The sequence below is a fragment of the Pagrus pagrus genome, assembly GCF_965226575.1.
Source record: "Pagrus pagrus genome assembly, chromosome: 17".
In the NCBI taxonomy this organism is placed as follows: Eukaryota; Metazoa; Chordata; class Actinopteri; order Spariformes; family Sparidae; genus Pagrus; species Pagrus pagrus.
Window position 1 is genome coordinate 10843124 of NC_140201.1, and position 20529 is coordinate 10863652.

The 20529-nt window shown below is 39.2% G+C and overlaps 1 protein-coding gene across 5 annotated transcripts in view; it reads right to left on the bottom strand.

The window, feature by feature from the left end:
* Positions 1-6037, bottom strand: part of LOC311272978 (myocyte-specific enhancer factor 2D homolog) — a 31891-nt gene extending 25854 nt beyond the window's left edge. For all 5 annotated transcript variants that reach the window (XM_084379784.1, XM_084379781.1, XM_084379783.1 and 2 more), the window contains exon 1: positions 5853-6037. The gene's annotated coding sequence lies outside the window, so the exon portion shown is untranslated. The remainder of the gene's footprint in view (positions 1-5852) is intronic.
* Positions 6038-20529: the final 14492 nt, after the last annotated feature.

The following is a 20529-nucleotide window of genomic DNA, read 5'->3' on the forward strand; positions in this document are numbered from 1 at the left end:
GTTTCAACAACTGTGACACCACTGGATAATTTTAGGGAGACATCAAGACAATTTCCAGCTGTGGTTGTGGCAACAAAAACGGAAGGTTTTGATGAGAAGTTGGGACATCTCCAGCCGTGTTTGTGGTAACAAAACCGGTTGTTTTTCACAAAATCTTTGTATATCTCGAGGCGTGTTTGTAGCGACCAAAACATGATCTTTTCCTGAGCACAGCCACATGTTTTTTTGTGTCTAAACCTAACCCAATCATATGCACAGCGTTGGGACTACATAAAATAAAAAATGTAAAGAAATATAAAGTTGCAACATAAAGAAACCTAAAGTTTCAAAATATTGGTGGTTTGCAGAAACATAGCCAGTATTTTTTCTGGTGATTGGGTTGGATCTGTATCGACCATTTAATCCAATACATTAGACTTTTTTGCCTGCTCGCTAACTAGTTTTCACCATGGTTGCATGGACTGGATATGCCAGATAAGCATCAGCACCGATATTGACCTCATTTGGTCTGATTTCTACCACAATGCCATTACAGAAATTCAGTGTTTCACAATCGCTATTCATTGAGCCTTAGCTGTCCACCAACTAGGCTTTTGGCACTTTAGCATTCCCTTGCATAATGTTACCCTAAATACTGTAAAAATTATTCCAGTGAGGTACAAAGATTTTAATTTTGAGGGGAAAAAAGAGATAAGTGGTATTCGATCATTACTCTACATTATATATCCTGAGTTGAGGTATCAGAAGCAGTACTGGGAAAGGAAAAGTAGGATTGGTGCATCTCTTGTTTTTTACACTTTTAATGACAACATTTGGTGGTGGAAGGTTCTGGGAAGTCAGCCTATTGTAGCTAGATTACTGTGACAAAAAGGGCTTAATCAATTAGTCCACTGATAATAAAAACCAGCAAAAAACATAGTGAGAAGATGCTACACATTTACAGGTCTAGCTTCTCCAAAGGACAGAATTATCTGCCTCTCTTTATCATATATATTAGTAAATATATAGTGTATAGTATATGGTATAGTTTGGGAATTTTGGTCAAACTAAATAATACATCTGAAGACTCGTTGTGATTAGCATTTTTCACTGTTTTTGGACATGTCATCAACCAACAATTGATTTTTAGTCTATATATTGTTACAAAAAAAGAGAACCCTATATGATGTCTGTCCAAAATTAAAAAAACCCACTGATATTCAATTTACAGTGGAAAACAGAAAATAAAAACTGCTAATACTCCTAAAGCTGGAACAGAGGAATCTTTGTCATATTAGCTTGATTTAAAAGATTAACAAATTAGTTGTAGATACATTTTCTGCCAATCGACTAGTTGTTTCAGCACTATATCATAGCTTCTATTAGCTCAAATTAGCTACTCAATATTTTTCCATTTACGTTTGCTATACTGTTGATATGGAAAATGAATTTTAAAAAGAAATCCGCTCCCTAAAATACTTCAGAATCCTCTAGATACAAGCAAAAGCAAAATCAAGTCAAAAAAGATGTTTGCAAGATGTTTATACAGCAGTTCTTATCTTAATTCAAGCAACATTTTATACAGGCTTGCAAAGAACTTGGATAGTCTACAAACCCAATACTCCAAAGATTTAATGGTGTGTGATGTGGTTTGTGCTGTGCTGAGACGGAGTTTTCATATCTGTATTCACATCATCATATATCTTTCATTAACTGTGAGGCACCAACTCTAGACAATTACCACAACAACACATGTAGAAATATCCCACAGCCAGGGGTGGAAATGATTAAAAACCGCTCTTCCCTACTGACTTTACAAACTTTGCCGCTGTCAAGCTACAATATTATCTTTGATTAGCTGTGAATTGATCAGAATGAGGCTACACTGCAAGGTTTCTGTCTAGCCTCCCTCTCCCTGACTGCCCTCTGCATGGCTGCCCCCTCATTACTGTAATTGACACGTTCATTCCTCCTCTTCCCCCTTAAGGCGCTGATGGCTCAATTAGGAGCTGGCCGGAGGACTGATTGGACGCCAAAGATAATGAGGTCGCCGCTTGGCTAAAACTGAGCCCATCGCATCCAGCCAAACCAAGCTCGCTTGGTGACATACGGTGCGCCACAGAGGAAGAAAAGACATTTCACGAGTCAATCTAAAGACACATCAGAAAAAGACCAGATAGAGGTGTATAATGGTGGATAATGAAAGTTTTTTGGCTGGACCAGGTTTGCCTCATTATCTTAAGAGGGCAGGAATTTGGTGACTCTGGTGAAAAGTGAGCTATGCACATGTTATTCGAATCATCCAAGTGCCGGTTATGCAACCCTTGAATGTTCTTCTGATGAAGGAGAGGGAGCACAATCAAGCTCAGGGTAGGCATCTGTCTGTTTTGGAGTAGTGTAATTAGTGGCTGTGACCTTTAGCGGATTATGCTCTAGCCAATGAAATGTGCCAAAGCCCTGAGATAAACGGTCGGAGCCTCAAACGTGACTTGCAGTGGGGTTTGCCCATCCACAGCACTCAGACAGGGGTTTAGGTCAGTCTTAATGGCTCAATCTCCACTCCCCAAACATGGACAGAGTTGATTTGCATCAACCTTACACCTGACAATAAAAAGGAGCATGTAGTGAGGAAAGATTAATATATTCATGTGACCTACAAGCACTACACGCTATCAGAGCCGCAACTAATTATTGTTTTCATGAACGATTACTCTGTTGATTATTTTCTTGACTGTTTTGTCAATAAAATGTGAGAACATAACATCCCAGATTCCATGGTGGCATCTTTATTACCCGAACGTAGGTTCAACCCAAAGATATTTTCTGTTTACCTTCGTAGACGTCTAAAAAAAAGAAGCAAATTCTCACATTCGAGTTTTAGAAATCAGAGAATTTTGTAACTTCTGCTTAAAAAATTATTCATTTATGAAAAATAGTTTTGATTTCATTTCTGTCAATCAACTAATCAACCAACTATTAATTTAAATGCTACACACTATCCATTTTTAATAAGCTACCACTTTTCACAGAAAATCACACTGATTGATCGTTTCTTGATCTAATATCTGACTATACAAGAATTTTATAACCATATTTTAAAAACTGTATTTGTATTTTTTGAAGTTGGAGTTGTGTAAAATGCCTTTAGTTGATTATACGCTGCTGTGCTAGCCAGAGAAGACTGCCTCAGTGTAATGACAATTACATGAAATAATAAGAATATTCTCATTCTTTCACTTTAAGAAATTCTAGTTCAACCTCATCTGTGTTTATTGAGATTAAAAACAATTCATGGAGACTGCTGCTGAAGTGCATCACCCACCAAAAGCGTTGGTATTTGATGACCTGGGAAAGACACTCAACAAATCGACCATCTTTCTCCAGAATCCCTTACTCCACCTTAAATAAGATGAACTATGTGAATTTGTCACATAGGGCTGCACAATATATCATATCAGACATGCGCAATAGTCGCATCCCACATGCTAACTGATGTGCAACGTCAAGCAAAGGCAGATCAACTCAAACCTGTCACGCTACAACTTTTTTGCTGCTTGATTCTAAGGGAAAATTTGTCATTTTCCGTGAATAATCTACAAGAGAAGTCTGTCTAATAAAACAGAATTTAATCTGATTTAAGATTATACAACTTTCAAAACATGCCTGCAGTATTTTGACCAACACAGAGGATTGAAACTTGGAGTGAAAGATGCCCCACTGCATTTGTGTAAATCCCTTTTGATTTTCTTTAGATTAGTTGCATCAATATCATCATTTTTCTACTTTAAAAACTGCAACAAAAATCTGTTAGGCTTTATTTGACCAGAGAGACAAAAGATTGAATTCCCATACACCAAACGATGCTAATCATTCAAGCTGTCTGAAGAAATTGTTGCTGTGGACTTTGAGAAACCCTCGGTTGGTTTAATTCTGTTCATCTTGGCAACCACTCCCAGCTTTGTCAGCTCAAAGACCTACCCATAGGAACTGCAAGTTTAAACAGCGCTGTTATTTTAAGCATTTTTAATAAAATACTTTTGTTGATGATAGCAGGCCTTTTGGGCAGCCGATGTGTTGATGCTGCTGTGAGGAGAGTAGAGAAATGGGACTTAGGAATCTTTGCAAACAATATTAAATTTTGGGACTTGGCTAACTCCTAGCTTTGGCTAGGAATGGGATGATATGAAAATTTCATGTTACGATTATCCTGTCCAACACAATCGCGATTCACTATTGTTCTGATCATCATGGAAATATTCGTAAATCTTTGATTTAAAAACTTGCACTGAAACAAACTGGAATCACTTTAACATTACCTTTTGTTGGGAAACAACTATTTTTATTGTATCACAAGTAGGACACACGTGTTATTTTAGTGAAAAACAAACAATCAAAGAATCTTAAATAAGTAATAAATCATACGGTCTTCCTGTACAAATAAAGGAGAAGTAAATGCTGGTATCCTCATCTTAGGCAGTTTTTAGTTTCATAGTATTAACATACATACACATTGTTTTTTGGGGGATAAAATGTGCAACAAATGCCATCAGTCATGGTGACAAGCTTCAGCCATCAAAATAAATCAGTAATCCAAATACAGGACTTTTTTGCAGCGAGCTAGACAGCTTTTTCAAGTAATTCATGTGAGGATATTCATGATTATCTCCGAAATTCACCACAATTAACTTATTGTGAGTGTTTTTTTGTCGCAATCTATGATAAAATCTTTTATAGTGCCATCCCTAGCTTCGACTTATACTAATAAGCATTCAGTACCAAGTTAAATACACACATACTGCTGGAAATGTGTCATCTATGCTCTCGATCACCTACAGATGTTGATATGAATCCATCTGCAGGGACGGCACACAGTGGTGTATCACCCTGTCAAACTGGCCTACTTCTAGCCCAGCAGCTTTGGTATCTACCCTGGGATGGCACTGATTTCCAGCCTTTGAATACATATAGCCTGTGATAAACCATAATCATTGACTTAATTTGACTGAGCCTGACAAGGATTGCTCTTAAGGTATGTAAGGTACAATAAACGGGGCCATGCAAATGCCCTTTGCCTGTCAACAGCATCACCGCTTCTGGCATTAGCATTAATAATATGTGTCTTTTGTAGAAAATCAAATCTACTACATCTCTAAAATCTCTGCACAAACACAAGATCAGTACAGGAACATATCATTTTTACTGAGGCTGTTGTAAAAAAAAAAAAAAAGCAGCTGGATGAAGAGCTTTGAACAAAAGGTCTGTTATATGTGTAGTTAAGTCTCCTTAATGTCATTAAACTACTGACCATGTTAGATCTGGTATGTGGAGTCCACATGAGCTTAAAATGACATTTTTTTTAAATAAAAAACAAAGTGGAAGCAGAAGCTCGTCTGTATCCTACAAACATGACAGATGGGAGTCTGGAGACCAGAGTAGGCCCACTGACGGCAGACAGGTACCCTACAGGATCTAATTTGACAGGTTGCGAGCTGAGACTGCTGTCAAAATCGTGTGTGCCCATTTTACCAAACCACAAAGCCTCCTTCAAGACACCACAACCGGGGTTGATCCCCAGAGCAGAGGACGAGCTACTCTAAACAGGCCATTTCACAATTTTCAAGTTACGAGTCGACCGACAGCCATTACCTTCCTTACACTCTCCATATAACTCGACTGTGCGAGCTGAAGCACACACGCACTACTTTAAACCACATTACGGACATTTTGTACTCAAATCACGCCTGTTTTTTCTTTAAAACACGAACCGGCTCGGTGTCGGTTATTACTTTGCTATATTTGAATAATAAAGCGAGCAGGTTTGCTCCCTGTGCGAGGAAAAAAGACGCAGGAAGGAAATGTATCACTCCACTTACCCTGAAATATTGCTGATAAAACCCGAAAATAGGCCAGTAGCCAACGGCTCCGGAGGCGACCCGTGTTAACTAAGAAGCACTGATTAATTACGCTGAAGCGACGTCTCTATTTACATGACTCCGCGGCATTTTATTCCATTTAATGTTGAAGTAACTACACTGTCCACCCAGGCGATACAGCGTACCCAGTGTACGATCAACGTCATTGACATTAGCCCGTGATTGACCCGTCGACGATCCAATCAGAAGCTGACGTGCGGGCCTCTCGACCAATCGGAGCGCGGTGTCGTCGAAGTGGGCCGGTCTGCGAGAGAGGACATGACGGAGGTGACGGCCATGTTCTGCAATAGTGTTTGTATCCCTCCGCTTCAGTATTTACCTTTTGCATGATTTTGCATGTGGGGAAAATGTCACTGTAGCCCCACTGTGCCCTGCCTGCTTTCCATACGAGAAACCCGCTAGGCCATTTGTTTTTTCACGTCTGTCTTCACCACAACCCTGGAAGCGGCACATAACCGTCCGCTAAGGCCTGTTAGGGTTGTTTCAAAAGGAGGGAAATGTGGACTTTGTGAGGCAGTGATCGTCCAAATTGTTCCCACGGACCTTCTTTTATCATGCCATCAGACGTTAGGGCATCATGACGTGCAGTAGCCTGATGGTTTCGAAACGAGAATTTACATGATGCAGAAAACATGTGGGGATATAGTAGAAATCAACTGTGAGAATTATGATAAATGTAAAATGTAATATAATCATGCAATAGCATCATCCTGTTACTATATATATATATATATATATATATATATATATATATATATGCACATAAAGCCACCTCTAATTTCTTATCCATCACAGGGCCGGATTAACACGCTTACAGGGTCCTGAGGTCTCACCCCTTCCACCACTGTACCTTAAATATTTTTCAAGGCAAACCCGGAAGTAAGCATCGCTCTGGTTCCCTCGACAAAAAGCCTATGAGAATTGGATTTTGGGATAGTGCCGAAAATAATATTCGTGGCAGACGCAAGTTTATGATACTTAAAACGTTTTGTTCAGCAAGATGATCTTCACAGATGTACACCACTTTTCTGACCTTCCAAGGGTAAATGAAGTGAAAAGCTAATGTTAGGCTATAAACAAACTACATTCACCACCACTAAGCAACTTACGATACAATTACTGTACACGTTTTTTATATAAGTTGGTAAATCCAAAAGTTGTAAAGTTAAAATTAGTTACTGTTAAGACGGACTAGTGAGTAGATGAGTCTCCGGTGTGATGATGTTTAATGTCCCCAACAACCTCTGTAGTCTAATTTAGACACCTGTAGCAACTGCTGTTTTAAAGACATGTAAGCACTTTATAATTAAATCCTGGGACATTTAAAGATGTGTTTTATGTTGTAGAACAAAACGTGTAAATATCTTAAGCTTGTGGTAACCACAGACTTACTTCAGCCACTTAACCGAAAACCAATTTAAAAAACTCATTGAATTTGGGACGAGGGAACCAGATGTGCAAAAATGCTAACTGATTTCCTGGATTCAAGCTTTAACTATTAAAGGCTATAATGTGCTTTAATGGTGTATAATCCAAAACAAATTGCCCAAAATTCATTGCCATTTCAGGGGCCTATGAACCATTTCTTCTCTCTTCTTGTCCATCTCCTTCCTGTTTAGCTGCATGTCTGAGTTTGTATCCTCTTGTAAATTTGTTCTCTGCATTATGTACTAGAACAGGAGCCAACAGTCTTGGATGTGTGAAGATAATTGGCAGATAAAGCTGATTCTGATTTTCAGCAGGTTTCTTGGTCTGAATGAATTTATTTGTTAATATGCACATGCGGCACGTCTACGTCAAGAGAAAGCTGCATTTACATGAGACATTTAGATCATTACGAACAAGCAGTTTGTGACAAAATACTGAAAATTGTCTGCGTCGTCCTTGTTAGCTGAAAAACATCTCGTCATGCTCAATTTCATTCAAATGGATTCAGCAGGCAGCGAACAACTGTAGCTTGTTAGCTTTCTGGCAGCTTAATCTATCCCATTCTTTTCAATGAGAAACGCTGACAGGTACTCTGAAGGAGTTTATTCACAGTGTGGCATGACAGGTGAAGAAAAACCTGGTAGTACTATAGTTGTCAAGATATCACCGTTGTCTCCCTGAGCTTTTTTTTTAAAAATGTAAAGCGGTTTACTATACTGGAGGACAATGACACATTGTGATGTATTTCCTCAGACACAACATCATTTAACAGAAATGTTACAGTGCCCTGAGAACAAGTAGTATTCAACAGCAGGAGCACTGGTGTGTCTGTTCCTGCTGCCTGCACTGTACTTAAAAGTCCCACATTTTGAAAAAATACCCTACTAAATCTATCATTTAGGTGCACCCAATAAACTGTAAACAGGAATAAAGGTGCAGATAAATGTTTTCCTTCATTTGAATTGCAGCACACGCACCAAGACATTGAGATGACCTCAATTGTTTTAAAATAAAAAAAGTGCTTATGTCTGAAGTGCTTGACAAACCCTTATAAATAAATTAATCAACCTCAAATGTTATTGCAGTATAATAAAAATGGTTGACATAAGGGTTTACAATCTGATATAAAGGAGATATGTCTAGGCTAATATTTGTTCAAAGGCCACTGTCTATAAACCCAGTTGGAAAAAGGTAAATGGTACCTGCTTCAAATGGGAGGAGACCATTTGCAAGCTGTACAAATGTGTTAACCCAGTCGTGACAGTTGAATATCATATGATGTACCAGTGAGAAATCAGTGGGTACAGCTCATCCTGTAACAGAGATGCCACTGATGTGCAAAAAAAAAAAAGCATTTAAAAACAATATAGTTTGATTAATGTGCTGCCGGCATTATCCCTCTTTCCTCTGAGTTTCTAGGCAGACTTGTGGCCTAGTTTAAAAACAAATGCTGTATCAGACCCGGTAGCTGCGGACTACTGGGAATAGAGACGCTGACAGAGATAAAACACATGACATCTTGGAAAAATGCCTCACAAGGGACATCTTGGATTAGAAACACAGCTATCAAAGGCTGGCTTGATTTGTTGGATTCAAATCCAAAAGCTACAAATAGGCTGAAAAATGAGTCATAGACGAATCTCGCGACACCCAGCTCCGACATGGACATCTATTGACCAGGAGGACGGTGAAGAGGAGTATTTAGAGGATTAGATGAACCAGGTGTGCTCTTGTGGATGGAGGAAAGAGGACATGTTAAAAGGGCCGCCCCAGGAAAAGCAGTTCAAGTTTGCAAGAATCCTGTGATGACCTGGAAGTTTTGAGAAGTTCACTGAAGTCATATGAATGAAGTCCAGCGGTAAGTAGAAACTCGAAGACTGTAGCATAATAATGTCCAGAGGCATTCACAGGAAATGTAATGCAGGGGGCAGAGGGCAGAGAGATCAGGCAGCAGCACAGAAAGGAGAAGAAACTTCACAAAGAGCTGGCCTCAGGCTCCTCAACAGAACCGAGTGGGCATCTGTTAAATGTCCTACACCAGCTAAGGAAAGGTTTAACTGAACTGTGTAGCATGGTGGCATTAGATCAGCTGGTAGAGCAGGAAAATTGCAACGTCGGTCGTTGGTAGTCCTTGTGAGACTGTAGCCAAGACCAGCTCCATACTGCCTGCATTAATTCAATTTAAGGGGCATAAACTGTATAAATATGCAGTAGCCCACTGGGCATGGACAGAAATACCTCACTTTAATGCAATGTGACAACAACGCCACAAATACAGGCTAAGAATTGAATTAAAGCTGGTATAAACACAATAAATATTTAAAGGGTTACTCCACCATTTTGACACATTAAAGTGTGTTTACGGGTCTTGGGGAGTACAACTGAATATGCAGAAAAAGCAGTATAAAGCCTTTTGTGGCTCTGGAGGAAGCTGCGTGTAATCTGATAAATTGCCCCCAGTGATGTCACTCAATAGCTAAGTTGCATTGTGGGTAATGTAGGCACCAGGTTTTGGAAAGCAGTCCACATGCCTTGCATTACACTTGACACCATTGGACTCATTATGGACAGTTAAAAAACAAATTATCAAAATAGATATTTTTTTAACGCACGCAGCAGTACTCCCCAAGACCTGTAAACACACTTTAATGTGTAAAATTGGTGGAGCTGCCCTTTAAAAATATAATAATTATATAGGTAGCATGTATATATACTTGATCTAGAACACATTTTTGACAAATCAACTGAAAAACTGCATATGAATACAATAACCAGATGGAAATGTTTGTTTATTAATACAACTTAGTCACTTATGTACCAGAAATATTAAAGTGAGAGAGCTACAACCGTGTGGCAAAATCTCTGATTGACAAAGTTGACAAAATTATCTCTAAGTATCTACATTGTCATATTTACCCAACCCTAAATCAAGTCTCTTGTTATAAATCCATAGGTTAACAGTAAATATTCAGAGGTTGGAGTTATGCAATCACTAACCAGGATTAAACTCAGACATTAAGTTCACATGTACAACCTGAACGGAGAGCAGCGCAACAAACCTGAGGGGTCATCATATCCCATCTGACTGCCTGGAAATGTGCTTTACAGTCAATGTGGTGATGCCAGAAACAAGCCAGAGTGCTCTCCATGCAGGTCTACCCCTCTCCGCTGCCCACACTCACTCCACACCACCTCCCACGCGCTCTCAGCTCTGCCATCATGTTACTCTTTTATGATCTCATTTATCTCGTCACTCCTTTTAACTCATGAGGATGTTTTGCAGCGCTGATTAAATGTCTGTGCATTTCTGATATATAGGTTAGCTTTGATTCTGGATTGTCAAGTTGTATTAAATATAATAACATGCCAACTTGTGACAACGTATCTCATGCACACAGTTTAGAAGAAAGTTTTTAACACATATACCATTAAGCACCCAAATTTGAAATATCTTTCCAATCTCTATTTCTGTTTATATGTGTTTTTTATGTTTTATCGTTGTGCAGTTGTCCTTTGAGAACAAAAAAAAGCAAATAATTGATTAATTGACATTGGAAAAGTAGTTTGACAAAACAATCCCAAATTGCGTGTCAGCAAACTGAACAGATCCATCTCAATAACAACTGAGCAAACTCCAGCTTCTAATGAAGACGATGTTCGACGTGGTTGAAAGCTCTGGAAAAAGCTAGTACCTACCACCTAAATTTCCCCTTAATAGCGAATTGTTAGACATTGATGATCCTTTCACTTTCCATGAAGCGCCATCATCAGGTCAAAATCATAATTTGTCTGGTACTTACCTGCAAAACAAACGATCATCATCCTCAGCTGTACTTTACGTTTACTGGTAATCAGCGAATGTTAGCACGATGGCGAACATGGTTAACATTATACCTGCTAAACATCAGCATGTAAGCACTGTTATCGTGAGCATGATAAACACGCCGATGTAAGTATTTAGCTCAAAGATAACGCAGCTTCAAGCATGACTGCACACTCTAAACCTTCTACTATTTGTTGGCAGAGATGTGGACTCGAGTCGACTCAAGTCTCTGTTTTGATGACCTGCAACTTGACTCGACAAGGGGGGGACTTGACTTGCCCTGAGGATTTTGAGTCACACGTCTGGTTGTTGGTGATTATTTATGTTCCCTTGCTAAAGTCAGTACATGAATTACTGTCTTTGTTGTGACTATTTAGTGTGACCTCTACAGAAAGTGGTTTGAGAAACAATCAAAAGTTACCAAAGTGATCTCTGTCATCAACAAGAGCATCTTCAGCCTCTTCGCGTTGCTTTTCTTATTACGATGTGGTGCCTGTTCTGCTCTGTGAGCAATGACGCCCCAAAAAATGATACTATTCTCTGACTCAGCCTGCCTTAAGTCTATTACTGCAGGGACATGGTGTTTTTCATAAATGTATTTTCACTGATAAATGTGCCAATGAATGTGCAGAAGTACAGGGAGACAGAAATCTCATGATCCGGCTGCACAGATTGTGCTCAGTCCACAGACAACAACAAGATAATTTTATCTTTTTCCCTTTAATGTCTTATGAAATTAAATAATCACTAAGACACGAGGATATATTTTGAAGTAATCTTTACGCCTTGATGTTATTTGAGATGCTTGTAAAGATTAAAAGCATCATTTAGGTCCTTTTATACCATTATCTTTTCTATGTGACATGCGATCATAGTGCCAGTTTAACAGCCTGTCAGCTGTTGTGTGTGTGAGGCAAGCCAAAATGAATGAAGTCTCAAGGGGCCATTGTGAAAGCTTCAAGATTTCACTGTAAATGTGCGAAGTGCCGCTGAAGGAAAGGAGTCAAATGTCCGCGAGTTAAAAACTGAACTGCTGACAGACTGAGCGTGACCTCCAACCTGCGGGTAAGAGAGCTGTGTGAACATGAAAGGAGAAGTAGCAGCGAGCGAGTGTGGTCAGGTCGGCTCGACCTCAGTGACCTCTGTGTGAAACTTTCTGCCAACAGCCAGAAGACTTTAAAAGTCTACAAAAGCAAAATCAATGCTTGACTAAAACTTGCCTGCCCTCTTTTGATCACTCTGTTTTTCATTTTTACAGATTACAGAACCTCGCGACTACATTCGTGGTCAAAAGTTTCCGTACACTTGTAAAGGACATGTATATCATGACCGTGTTGAGTTCCCATTATTTCTAGAAATCTCATTTTTCTGTGATGAATGAGATGAACACATACTACTTTATTGTTTATTATAGGTCTTCTGAAAATATGGCCAAATCTGCTGGGTCAACAATATCCATACAGCAACTTGAGCGATCGATTTTCTGTGATTATAGAAGGTTGTGTGAATCAAATTTTCTTTGTAGCACGGCCTCTTAACTTCTTCTGAGTGTTTCTGATTGATAACAGATGGTGACCTTTCTGGGCTTGTTTGATACAGCCATTAGACCACAAACACTACAACGGGAAAGTCTAAGGAGCTCAGCATTGATCTGAAAGAGCGTGTTATTGATCTGAACAAGTCAGGAAAGTCACTTGGAGCCATTTCAAAGCACTTAGAGGTCCCAAGATCAACTGTACAAACAACTGTTTGTAAGTATAAAGCGCATGGCACAGTTGTGTCACTGCCACAATCAGGAAAAAAAAAATGCAAACTATCATCCACAGCTCAGAGAAAATTGGTCAGGATGGTCAAGAGTCAACCCAGAACCACCAAAAAGCATGTCGGCAAAGAATTATAAGCTGCTGGAAGACAGATGTCCGTGCTACCAGAAGCTTGTGGATGGCTGTTAAAAGCACCTAACTGAGGTGAAAATGGCCAAGAGACATTTAACCACATATTAGAATTATTGTATGTATATTTCTGTAGTTTCAGAGTCGTTGGGGCCACTTCTGGGTCGTTGATCTGACCGTTCGTTCATGTGGTTTGCTAGGGCTAGGTGAGCCCAGGTGTGAATGGTTGTTAAGCTGTCTGGGGAGGGAACTCAGTACCGCATTGCAGGTGGGTCCTCTGATCAAAGCCAGTCGTTCCAGTTTGACCTAGATGGATTATTTTACTCCTCTTTCAAATCTTCTCTGGCCACACAGGAGTTAGCTCTCCTGTGTGGTGCCATTATTATTATTATTATTATTATTATTATTATTATTATTAGGTGCTCATTTAGTCCAGAAGCCTTGACTGTTCACTGTTTGTCCACATGGGGCAGCAGATAGTCCGGATTCAATAATATGTGGCTGTAATACGTAAAACGTCCGCATGATGGCAGCAGCAGAACAGAGAAATCCTGCTGATTGTGTTTTCTGCCTCCAAGGACTGCGTCGTTCTTCCCCGATTATACAACACGAGGCCAAACATTATCTGATATCTGATATATTCTTAAATCAGACGGTTTAATTCATTTTTAATCAGTGGACATTAATTAAGTGGCGGCTGACGTGCAGGCTCGTCACATGCTGCAGCAGCGGAATGGCGGATTTAAACCTCTGTTACCTGTTTGATTGCTGGAGATATGAAGCCAGCTGTGCTGATGTGAGACCACACTGTACTGCACATTCAGGGAAAGCTGCTCCTCTTTAATAAGCAGAAAAATCTGCCTACATGGAAAAGATGTGTTGTCGTCTGCAGATCAGAATCGTGCAGCTGCATTTCCCAGAATTTGAACATAATATCAGAATTAAAAGGCTAAACTTCTCATCTGAGATCGATGTGTTTGAGTTTTGATTTTAAAAATTCATTTCCTAATACTTAAATTACAAAGAATACAGCTGAACAGTGTTTTAATATTTAGGCTACTTAATTAACCAAAGTTTGCTTTTTGATTTGATTGAAGAGATTCTGCGAGTTAAATCCCTGAAACAATTCACCACGATTAATATGCAATCAAAAGGACTTTGAACTTAAAAATATGATCTATAAAGGGACAATTTGAGCCTGAAAATGAGAGTAAAGCGAATTTAGCCTTATCGACGGTGGTGACATTCACATGATTAAGTGTTGGCCTGTTATTTTGTATGTTCATTAACGCCCACAGAGGAGAAATCTAAATATTTAAAATAAAACCCATAATAAAAGTCGGACAGTTTCTTTCGAAATGCGTTATTCTAGAGAAACCTAACATTTAACATTTAAAATGCTCAAAAATGAGCAAAATAATTCGTGAATTTTTGACTAAAGAGCATAAAAAGAGGACAGTGCGGGTTTGTTGAGGCTGTTTGCTGAATCAATAAATTATTTAAAACAATCAAATCCCGAAATAAAACTTTTTAAGGCTCTGCTAAAGCACATAAACTTTTTATATAGAAATATAAGAAGTATTTAGGCCCGTCAAACTTTTTTTTTTTAATTAAAACATGTCTCTAAACTTGCTGCCAGTGGAGTCTGAAGCTCACCTGTTGGTCTCACAATCACCTCATTACGAAGTGTAATTGCACTCTTTACGTCTGTCCGCTTTATTTCCATGTAGTTAACATTAATATCCAAAATCAAATCAGGCTAATAGCCGTTTTCTTGTTTTGATAATATAAAAAAAATGTTGTTAGTTTAACAATAAACAGAGAATTTAAATAGCCTATTTCATGAAAACAATTCATAAGTTCATAAGTAGCCACTGTTCTATAAAAAACAATAGTTTTTTACTGGATAACTTTTTTTAAATTCCCTATTAAAATGTCTTTCATGGTCTTTTTTTACACTAAAGACTTGTTTTATTAATCTAGAAATTGGCATTAAAATGTCTTATATAATAAAGCATAACTTAAATTTTACATGTATATTTATTTATCCATCTATCAAGTCTTCATTCAGTATGTCTGGAGGATCCATGTCAACTTAAAGGAGCTGCAGGAATACTAAGTGGCTGACTTGTCTCAGTCCGTCCTGTTATTCAGAAGCACTGCATGTTTGCTTTACTTTCACTTTTTAACAGCATCATTCGGTCAACTAAAACCTTAAGTTCACTCCTATACTATTATTTAACGTTTACTTGTATAGGGACAGGCATGTAGTATAAACTGATGCTGCACACTACAGTATTTATAACCAAAGCTAATTTGCAATGCCCGTCCCTAGATGGGCCTTTAAAATAGGAAAACTCAACAATAAATAACAAAAAAACAGGTGAAAGGAAAACTGAAAAGCTTAGTAAAGGTTAATTAAAGTCAGGAAAGTCATAAGACTTTTATTAACGTTCTTAGGCAGTCTATAAACTCTTTTAACTCTTATACTCTAACAATAAAAGTGTTTATGTTGCTGTTATTAACACTTAAATAGTCTCATTAACACTCTGCTAATGCTTATTATAAGGATCTTAATATCAAGCAAAATGCCTTTAAAACACCTCCAGATATAGTTAAAACTTGTAACTCTCACATGTCGAGGAATTATCTTGATTGTAATTTCACTTAATTATTCTATATGTTAAATGTTATTATAATCCTGTGTGTTAATTGAAGCACTACCTCTTTTTGTGTGGTGACTAAGATCCTTTAATAAACAATACCAACACATCAAGAGAAAGCTGCACAAGGCCTCATGTGAGTAATAATCATACGAGATGTGTAACTGAGGCTGTGGTACGACTGCTCAGACACTCGTACACAAGCAGAAAAGACTGATCTCATTCTGCTTTGTCAACTGTAAGAAAGACACCAGAGATGCTGGAGGCAGCACCAAAATGCAAGGAAATAAATAATCACTCTTCCCTAAATCAGAAAATCAGAAAGCTCCAGGATTTAAACACAGAAATGTTCGTAGATCTCTGTTAAACATCCTGATTAAATCAGATTCCAGCACCACTTCTCCAGTTTTTCTCAGGACAGCAGAGACTATGATCTGTGTTCACAGTCTTGACTGTTCACATTATGTAAATGCTCTCCAACACATTTCACGGGAGGAGTCCTCTGACCCCAGAAGGTGATGGAGAGCTTGCTGGTGGTCCTCTTCATGGACCACCAGTTGACTTGACACTCAGTCTTTGAGGAGTTTGGACAGTTTTGGCTGTCGGATAAAAAGTTCTGTATCTAACAGCTGATTATATATACTCCTGCACTTTATTCTTCAAAGCTATCATTATTTTTATTTTTTATAAGCATTCTTATATGCAATCACCTCTAATTTCTACAGAGGCTTGCAACATTTCTGAAATAACTCTGCCTTCCATCTCATGAAGGACCCCTCTTTCATTTATTATACACCACCATGTCTCATTAAGCTCCTATTCAAATCAGAGGTTCCCCATTTGAATATTGGCGCGACGTGGGGGTGAAAGGGTGCCAAGTCGCTGCCTGCACGGGCACAAACACACACACACACACACTGAAACCTTGCGGCCAGGCAAAAGCATCACAGCTCATATTTACAGTAACACCAGGTGAGGTTGTGTGCGTGTCAACTGTACCGACATTTCGCTCCGGATTCGTGCGTAAAAGCGCCGTTTTGACGCACATGTGCGCAGCCTCTTGTGCTCAGTGAAGCCTGCAGGGTGTCTGGAGCTGGCAGCAGTAAAACAATGGAGGGATGGTGAGGGTGCTTTACTGCTGTCGGAGGGTCTGAGACAGACTGTGACCCACCAGCCAAAAGACTGTCTGCTTCTCACGGCCTGGGTAACGCGTTACGATTACCAACAGGGCGACGAGCGATCATTTCACCACTCTGCTGCGACTTTGAAGGAATTAAAGTCGGTGGGATAAACAGCGATTTGGTCAGAAACGACAAAAGTTAGATTTTTAGTGTCGTTACCATGGCAACGGAGCCCGTATTATCAACCACTTCACGTCTAAATAATGTGATTAAAACACATTATCTTATGATACATGCAGGAGAAGTAGGAGCACACAGAGAGTGCTGTGCTGTGAGTATTTACAGGCCTTTGCTATAACAGGCATCACATCTCTGCAGGGTTTTACTCCAACACATGTGCTGGGGATTGACAAAATAAAATATAAGGTGTTGTAGAAGCTGCTGATACATTTTAGGCTACATCAGAATAATATACGACACTCAAATGGATCATTTTCTGGAGGCTTATAAAAAGTTTTGATTTTTAACGTCTGTATTTTAGATAACAGGCATCTTTAATAGGAAGGCATGTATTTTAGAAGTAGTGCTTGTACGCTTACTATAGTTTTGAGTCCACAGGCCCTACACATCACTGAAACTGACCTCTATAGGTTTACTGCAGCTATAGGCCTGTAGAGGAAAGTAATTTAAAGGGTTGAATCCAGCTCTCATTAGCTCTGATATATTGCAGTTCTTACAGCCTGTACTGTATATTCTGAGTCTGATGTCTCGACAGTGTTCAGGGACTCCCTCCTCTGTCGCTCCTCTTGAGGTCTTTCAGTTTTGGGAGGGTTTTTCCTCGGCTATAGCCAAAATGATGAACTGCGAGTTTAATAAATTACTCAGACAAACTTGTGATTTAGGGCTAAATAAATAAAGTTTAGGCTATTTGAATTTGACTAATAAGTTAACTTAAACTTACATTTGAAGGTGCTGCTTCCTAGTAGGCCTCTTTTACCCCTTTTCAACCAAAGTCAACCAAGTGCTGGTTCTGGGTTGGTCCAACAAGGACCGGTTTGCTTCCCCACAGGCACGAGAGCCATTCATCCAGATTCAGTCACTGTATACGTCTCCAATTTCCCAGCATTGCTAGGAACAACTATGGCGGACTGCATTGACTATTCACAAGTGTTGCTCCTGGCTTTGCGTGTCATTACTACATGGCATGTTGCTTCGATACGTGAAAACAGTGAAAACCTTTTGCTTATTCTCCCATGGAGAAGTCAGATCACGTTACACTAGCTCTGGTTTTTGAAAATAGCAGTCAGCCGGTCCTTAGTCATGATAAATCTGCCCCCAGCCCCTGATGTAAGCGGTTCTTTGTTCTGGACCAGCAAAGTGTTGGTTCCATAGAAGGCAACTGGCTCCGATAAACAGCACCTGAACTGCCCTGGGCCAAAAGGGGTATATGAAGCCTACTGGGCTATCTCAAGTGTGTTGAGAAGTAGCCTACAAATATGCTACTGGCATAATGTCGACTTTACACTGTAAAATATCCACGCTTAACGACGGATACCCGGCAACACGGATAAACGTCTCGAGACCCTCCATGCGTAGCAACAGCAGAAAGAAACAGCTAGGCCACATTGTACGTTAATATCCGTGAGGCCGTTACCAGAGCATCTCTCGGCATCTCTCGTTGATTTACAACTGCTACAAACTACAGCTGTGTTTTCATTTAACGTTAGTTTGCTTGTGTCAAGATGTTTCACAACACATTAAGAGGGAACTTCTTTTTAATGGCTAAAGCTATAAAATGTGGGATAGGAGAGACCAATTCATTGATGAAACGTTATAGTTTCAGTTTACAACTAATGAAAGACCCTTAAAAGTGAAGTTATAAGTGGAAAGTCATGTGAGTCTTTTATTCTTGAGCAAGAAGGGCCGAGAAGTAGGCCATCTTGACCTAAGTCAAGTCAAGTCTCAGGTCAAGATGGCTTACTTCTTACCTGAGTATCGGATCTTTATAGAGAGAAAAGATGACGCATAACCTTTCTAATAATGCTATTATTGGCCAATTTATCTAACCTGGTAAAAAGGTATGACAATTAATTATACTTGAATCTTAATTAGCCTATTGATATTCAGTGACGAAATGTAATCAAACAAAAAGCAAATCAGTTTGTAAAAGTGTATTTATTTCTTAACTTCCTCTCAATGATTAAAAACACATCACCTCCTGGTCACTTTTACAAAAGGAAACACTGACAGCAGGTAAAAAAAAATAGGCCTCCTTAAAAACTCAAATCGAAACATAAAAGAATGCAGACAAGTCATTTGAGTCATCATGTCTCAAGTCTTTGACTTCCGAGTCCAAGTCAAGTGTGGAGTCAAGTTGCAAGTCATCAAATCAGTGACACGAGTCGACTCAAGTCCAAGTCACGATGACTTGAGTCGACATCTCTGGCGGGCTGTGAAAACATCTCCAGTAATGTAGCCCAACAATGCTGCCTTAAATGCTTCAAACTTTAAATGGAGTTTGGTCCAAACATCCTGCAACCCCTTTTTCTGTCAGGCAAGTGGCCCAAAACAGTGAAACACATTTTTCACAAACTGGCAACCCAAAATGTATTCTCATGGTTTACAACAGCTCCATAATGCCACTTATAGATCCTGCATAAAGCGTTTCTTCTCATTATTATAAAGTATTCCCAAATAGCTGTATTTAGTTTACTATCTGAAACGGCTATACGTTTGCAGTCTGTGCCAAAGAGGCGCGACAGTTCGGCCTGTGCGTGTGTGTGAAGGCACTTCCCCACACTGGCATGGTCTAGACAGCTCAACATGACTGAGTTAACTTATTTAATGCAAATGATGAGCATGTCTACGGGCTATACACATACAGACTGAGACCTTTATACAATAAAGTTTGAGAGGATTCGTCTTTCATGGACTCAATAGATTTCTGGTGTGATTATCATGATAATCAGCCGAGCCGGAGCGCCTCTCGAGTCTGTCTACGAGTTTCAGCTGCAGACAACAGCATCTTTGAGATATGTCAATTCTGGGTGAGAAGCCAGATACAAAGACTTTTGACGTTTAACCATCTGAAATATTAAAAGGTGCACCGTGTAGTTTTGGAGAAGAAATTCAAACTCAGAATTTTAATATTTACAATATTAATGACGTGATAATACAAACGTTTCCATAACTGAATACACAAGCTGTTCTCAGAGGAAAATAAGGTCCAGTTTGAAGCTAGAAAGGTGGCAGGGTCCGCCAAATATGAACAGAGTAACACAGCATGAAATCACGTTGTCCTTTAAGGTCAGTTTGTTTATTCAGTTTACTCAGTCATGAAAGTGAAGAGAATTTGTTTGTTTAGTTTGTTTAGGCATCAAAAAATCAGCCAATGAAGATCTTTCTCAATTTCTTCCCCAAAATTACATAGTGCTCCTTTAAAGTGACGTTTCTCCTCTGTGCTGCAATCATGAATAAATCCTCATATTGGCCTTCAGTGCATTTTGAATGGCAGTTTAGTGCATGAGAGCAAAATATGGGCTCATTTATGGGTTGGAAATAGCGAAATGTGAGACCGTGGTGAGGTAAAATGAGCACACTAGACTTGTAAATGAGCTGCGCTTCCTTGTGGTGATAAGATTCATATAAAATCTGGCATTTAAGTCCATCTTACAGGGATATATAGTTTCA